Below are 6391 nucleotides of genomic sequence, written 5' to 3'. Positions count from 1 at the left end.
GAAAATTCAGGGCTATAACGTGTAGATGAAGCACTAATAGGAGGCTTTAAAATTTTCATTCTAGTGTCTTTCGTTTGGGAGAAAAATGCAAAAGTACAATGCTGCTTTTCCTTGCCGATATCTCTCTTTTGCAAAGAGATAGGCATTGGAAAATTCAGGGCTATAACGTGTAGATGAAGCACTAACAGGAGGCTTTAAAATTTTCATTCTAGTGTCCTTCGTTTGGGAGAAAAATGCAAAGGTACAATACAGCTTTTCCTTGCCAATATCTCTCTTTTGCAAAGAGCTAGGCATTGGAAAATTCAGGGCTATAACGTGTAGATGAAGCACTAACAGGAGGCTTTAAAATTTTCATTCTAGTGTCCTTCGTTTGGGAGAAAAATGCAAAGGTACAATACAGCTTTTCCTTGCCGATATCTCTCTTTTGCAAAGAGATAGGCATTGGAAAATTCAGGACTATAACGTGTAGATGAAGCACTAATAGGAGGCTTTAAAATTTTCATTCTAGTGTCCTTCGTTTGGGAGAAACATGCAAAGGTACAATACAGCTTTTCCTTGCCGATATCTCTCTTTTGCAAAGAGATAGGCATTGGAAAATTCAGGGCTATAACGTGTAGATGAAGCACTAACAGGAGGCTTTAAAATTTTCATTCTAGTGTCTTTCGTTTGGGAGAAAAATGCAAAGGTACAATACAGCTTTTCCTTGCCAATATCTCTCTTTTGCAAAGAGCTAGGCATTGGAAAATTCAGGGCTATAACGTGTAGATGAAGCACTAACAGGAGGCTTTAAAATTTTCATTCTAGTGTCTTTCGTTTGGGAGAAAAATGCAAAGGTACAATACAGAATTTCCTTGCCGATATCTCTCTTTTGCAAAGAGATAGGCTTTGGAAAATTCAGGGCTATTACGTGTAGATGAAGCACTAAAAGGAGGCTTTAAAATTTTAATTCTAGTGTCTTTCGTTTGGGAGAAAAATGTAAAAGTACAATGCAGCTTTTCCTTGCCGATATCTCTCTTTTGCAAAGAGATAGGCATTGGAAAATTCAGGGCTATAACGTGTAGATGAAGCACTAACAGGAGGCTTTAAAATTTTCATTCTAGTGTCTTTCGTTTGGGAGAAAAATGTAAAAGTACAATGCAGCATTTCCTTGCCGATATCTCTCTTTTGCAAAGAGATAGGCATGAGAAAATTCAGGGCTATAACGTGTATATGAAGCACTAACAGGAGGCTTTAAAATTTTCATTCTAGTGTCTTTCGTTTGGGAGAAAAATGCAAAGGTACAATACAGCTTTTCCTTGCCGATATCTCTCTTTTGCTAAGAGATATGCATTGGAAAATTCAGGGCTATAACGTGTAGATGAAGCACTAACAGGAGGCTTTAAAATTTTCATTCTAGTGTCCTTCGTTTGGGAGAAAAATGCAAAGGTACAATACAGCTTTTCCTTGCCGATATCTCTCTTTTGCAAAGAGATAGGCATTGGAAAATTCAGGGCTATAACGTGTAGATGAAGCACTAATAGGAGGCTTTAAAATTTTCATTCTAGTGTCCTTCGTTTGGGAGAAAAATGCAAAGGTACAATACAGCTTTTCCTTGCCGATATCTCTCTTTTGCAAAGAGATAGGCATTGGAAAATTCAGGGCTATAACGTGTAGATGAAGCACTAACAGTAGACTTTAAAATTTTCATTCTAGTGTCTTTCGTTTGGGAGAAAACTGCAAAGGTACAATACAGCTTTTCCTTGCCAATATCTCTCTTTTGCAAAGAGCTAGGCATTGGAAAATTCAGGGCTATAACGTGTAGATGAAGCACTAACAGGAGGCTTTAAAATTTTCATTCTAGTGTCTTTCGTTTGGGAGAAAAATGCAAAGGTACAATACAGCTTTTCCTTGCCGATATCTCTCTTTTGCAAAGAGATAGGCATTTGAAAATTCAGGGCTATAACGTGTAGATGAAGCACTAACAGGAGGCTTTAAAATTTTCATTCTAGTGTCTTTCGTTTGGGAGAAAAATGCAAAGGTACAATACAGCTTTTCCTTGCCGATATCTCTCTTTTGCAAAGAGATAGGCATTGGAAAATTCAGGGCTATAACGTGTAGATGAAGCACTAATAGGAGGCTTTAAAATTTTCATTCTAGTGTCCTTCGTTTGGGAGAAAAATGCAAAGGTACAATACAGCTTTTCCTTGCCGATATCTCTCTTTTGCAAAGAGATAGGCATTGGAAAATTCAGGGCTATAACGTGTAGATGAAGCACTAACAGGAGGCTTTAAAATTTTCATTCTAGTGTCTTTCGTTTGGGAGAAAAATGCAAAGGTACAATACAGAATTTCCTTGCCGATATCTCTCTTTTGCAAAGAGATAGGCTTTGGAAAATTCAGGGCTATTACGTGTAGATGAAGCACTAAAAGGAGGCTTTAAAATTTTAATTCTAGTGTCTTTCGTTTGGGAGAAAAATGTAAAAGTACAATGCAGCTTTTCCTTGCCGATATCTCTCTTTTGCAAAGAGATAGGCATTGGAAAATTCAGGGCTATAACGTGTAGATGAAGCACTAACAGGAGGCTTTAAAATTTTCATTCTAGTGTCTTTCGTTTGGGAGAAAAATGTAAAAGTACAATGCAGCATTTCCTTGCCGATATCTCTCTTTTGCAAAGAGATAGGCATGAGAAAATTCAGGGCTATAACGTGTATATGAAGCACTAACAGGAGGCTTTAAAATTTTCATTCTAGTGTCTTTCGTTTGGGAGAAAAATGCAAAGGTACAATACAGCTTTTCCTTGCCGATATCTCTCTTTTGCTAAGAGATAGGCATTGGAAAATTCAGGGCTATAACGTGTAGATGAAGCACTAACAGGAGGCTTTAAAATTTTCATTCTAGTGTCCTTCGTTTGGGAGAAAAATGCAAAGGTACAATACAGCTTTTCCTTGCCGATATCTCTCTTTTGCAAAGAGATAGGCATTGGAAAATTCAGGGCTATAACGTGTAGATGAAGCACTAATAGGAGGCTTTAAAATTTTCATTCTAGTGTCCTTCGTTTGGGAGAAAAATGCAAAGGTACAATACAGCTTTTCCTTGCCGATATCTCTCTTTTGCAAAGAGATAGGCATTGGAAAATTCAGGGCTATAACGTGTAGATGAAGCACTAACAGTAGACTTTAAAATTTTCATTCTAGTGTCTTTCGTTTGGGAGAAAACTGCAAAGGTACAATACAGCTTTTCCTTGCCAATATCTCTCTTTTGCAAAGAGCTAGGCATTGGAAAATTAAGGGCTATAACGTGTAGATGAAGCACTAACAGGAGGCTTTAAAATTTTCATTCTAGTGTCTTTCGTTTGGGAGAAAAATGCAAAGGTACAATACAGTTTTTCCTTGCCGATATCTCTCTTTTGCAAAGAGATAGGCATTGGAAAATTCAGGGCTATAACGTTTAGATGAAGCACTAACAGGAGGCTTTAAAATTTTCATTCTAGTGTCTTTCGTTTGGGAGAAAAATGCAAAGGTACAATACAGCTTTTCCTTGCCGATATCTCTCTTTTGCAAAGAGATAGGCATTTGAAAATTCAGGGCTATAACGTGTAGATGAAGCACTAACAGGAGGCTTTAAAATTTTCATTCTAGTGTCCTTCGTTTGGGAGAAAAATGCAAAGGTACATTACAGCTTTTCCTTGCCGATATCTCTCTTTTGCAAAGAGATAGGCATTGGAAAATTCAGGGCTATAACGTGTAGATGAAGCACTAACAGGAGGCTTTAAAATTTTCATTCTAGTGTCTTTCGTTTGGGAGAAAAATGCAAAGGTACAATACAGCTTTTCCTTGCCAATATCTCTCTTTTGCAAAGAGCTAGGCATTGGAAAATGCAGGGCTATAACGTGTAGATGAAACACTAACAGGAGGCTTTACAATTTTCATTCTAGTGTCTTTCGTTTGGGAGAAAAATGCAAAGGTACAATGCTGCTTTTCCTTGCCGTTATCTCTCTTTTGCAAAGAGATAGGCATTGGAAAATGCAGGGCTATAACGTGTAGATGAAGCACTAACAGGAGGCTTTTAAATTTTCATTCTAGTGTCCTTCGTTTGGGAGAAAAATGCAAAGGTACAATACAGTTTTTCCTTGCCGATATCTCTCTTTTGAAAAGAGATAGGCATTGGAAAATTCAGGGCTATAACGTGTAGATGAAGCACTAACAGGAGGCTTTAAAATTTTCATTCTAGTGTCCTTCGTTTGGGAGAAAAATGCAAAAGTACAATGCTGCTTTTCCTTGCCGATATCTCTCTTTTGCAAAGAGATAGGCATTGGAAAATGCAGGGCTATAACGTGCAGATGAAGCACTAACAGGAGGCTTTAAAATTTTCATTCTAGTGTCTTTCGTTTGGGAGAAAAATGCAAAGGTACAATACAGCTTTTCCTTGCCAATATCTCTCTTTTGCAAAGAGCTAGGCATTGGAAAATGCAGGGCTATAACGTGTAGATGAAACACTAACAGGAGGCTTTACAATTTTCATTCTAGTGTCTTTCGTTTGGGAGAAAAATGCAAAGGTACAATGCTGCTTTTCCTTGCCGTTATCTCTCTTTTGCAAAGAGATAGGCATTGGAAAATGCAGGGCTATAACGTGTAGATGAAGCACTAACAGGAGGCTTTTAAATTTTCATTCTAGTGTCTTTCGTTTGGGAGAAAAATGCAAAGGTACAATACAGCTTTTCCTTGCCGATATCTCTCTTTTGCAAAGAGCTAGGCATTGGAAAATTCAGGGCTATAACGTGTAGATGAAGCACTAACAGTAGACTTTAAAATTTTCATTCTAGTGTCTTTCGTTTGGGAGAAAACTGCAAAGGTACAATACAGCTTTTCCTTGCCAATATCTCTCTTTTGCAAAGAGCTAGGCATTGGAAAATTAAGGGCTATAACGTGTAGATGAAGCACTAACAGGAGGCTTTAAAATTTTCATTCTAGTGTCTTTCGTTTGGGAGAAAAATGCAAAGGTACAATACAGTTTTTCCTTGCCGATATCTCTCTTTTGCAAAGAGATAGGCATTGGAAAATTCATGGCTATAACGTTTAGATGAAGCACTAACAGGAGGCTTTAAAATTTTCATTCTAGTGTCTTTCGTTTGGGAGAAAAATGCAAAGGTACAATACAGCTTTTCCTTGCCGATATCTCTCTTTTGCAAAGAGATAGGCATTTGAAAATTCAGGGCTATAACGTGTAGATGAAGCACTAACAGGAGGCTTTAAAATTTTCATTCTAGTGTCCTTCGTTTGGGAGAAAAATGCAAAGGTACATTACAGCTTTTCCTTGCCGATATCTCTCTTTTGCAAAGAGATAGGCATTGGAAAATTCAGGGCTATAACGTGTAGATGAAGCACTAACAGGAGGCTTTAAAATTTTCATTCTAGTGTCTTTCGTTTGGGAGAAAAATGCAAAGGTACAATACAGCTTTTCCTTGCCAATATCTCTCTTTTGCAAAGAGCTAGGCATTGGAAAATTCAGGGCTATAACGTGTAGATGAAGCACTAACAGGAGGCTTTAAAATTTTCATTCTAGTGTCTTTCGTTTGGGAGAAAAATGCAAAAGTACAATGCTGCTTTTCCTTGCCGATATCTCTCTTTTGCAAAGAGATAGGCATTGGAAAATTCAGGGCTATAACGTGTAGATGAAGCACTAACAGGAGGCTTTAAAATTTTCATTCTAGTGTCTTTCGTTTGGGAGAAAAATGCAAAAGTACAATGCTGCTTTTCCTTGCCGATATCTCTCTTTTGCAAAGAGATAGGCATTGAAAAATGCAGGGCTATAACATGTAGATGAAGCACTAACAGGAGGCTTTAAAATTTTCATTCTAGTGTCTTTCGTTTGGGAGAAAAATGCAAAAGTACAATGCTGCTTTTCCTTGCCGATATCTCTCTTTTGCAAAGAGATAGGCATTGGAAAATGCAGGGCTATAACGTGCAGATGAAGCACTAACAGGAGGCTTTAAAATTTTCATTCTAGTGTCTTTCGTTTGGGAGAAAAATGCAAAGGTACAATACAGCTTTTCCTTGCCAATATCTCTCTTTTGCAAAGAGCTAGGCATTGGAAAATGCAGGGCTATAACGTGTAGATGAAACACTAACAGGAGGCTTTACAATTTTCATTCTAGTGTCTTTCGTTTGGGAGAAAAATGCAAAGGTACAATGCTGCTTTTCCTTGCCGTTATCTCTCTTTTGCAAAGAGATAGGCATTGGAAAATGCAGGGCTATAACGTGTAGATGAAGCACTAACAGGAGGCTTTTAAATTTTCATTCTAGTGTCCTTCGTTTGGGAGAAAAATGCAAAGGTACAATACAGTTTTTCCTTGCCGATATCTCTCTTTTGAAAAGAGATAGGCATTGGAAAATTCAGGGCTATAACGTGTAGAT

Source organism: Pseudophryne corroboree, unplaced genomic scaffold, assembly GCF_028390025.1.
Source record: "Pseudophryne corroboree isolate aPseCor3 unplaced genomic scaffold, aPseCor3.hap2 scaffold_1375, whole genome shotgun sequence".
Lineage (NCBI taxonomy): Eukaryota > Metazoa > Chordata > Amphibia > Anura > Myobatrachidae > Pseudophryne > Pseudophryne corroboree.
The sequence above is the reverse complement of the archived record's forward strand: the minus strand, read 5'-3'. Positions refer to the sequence as shown.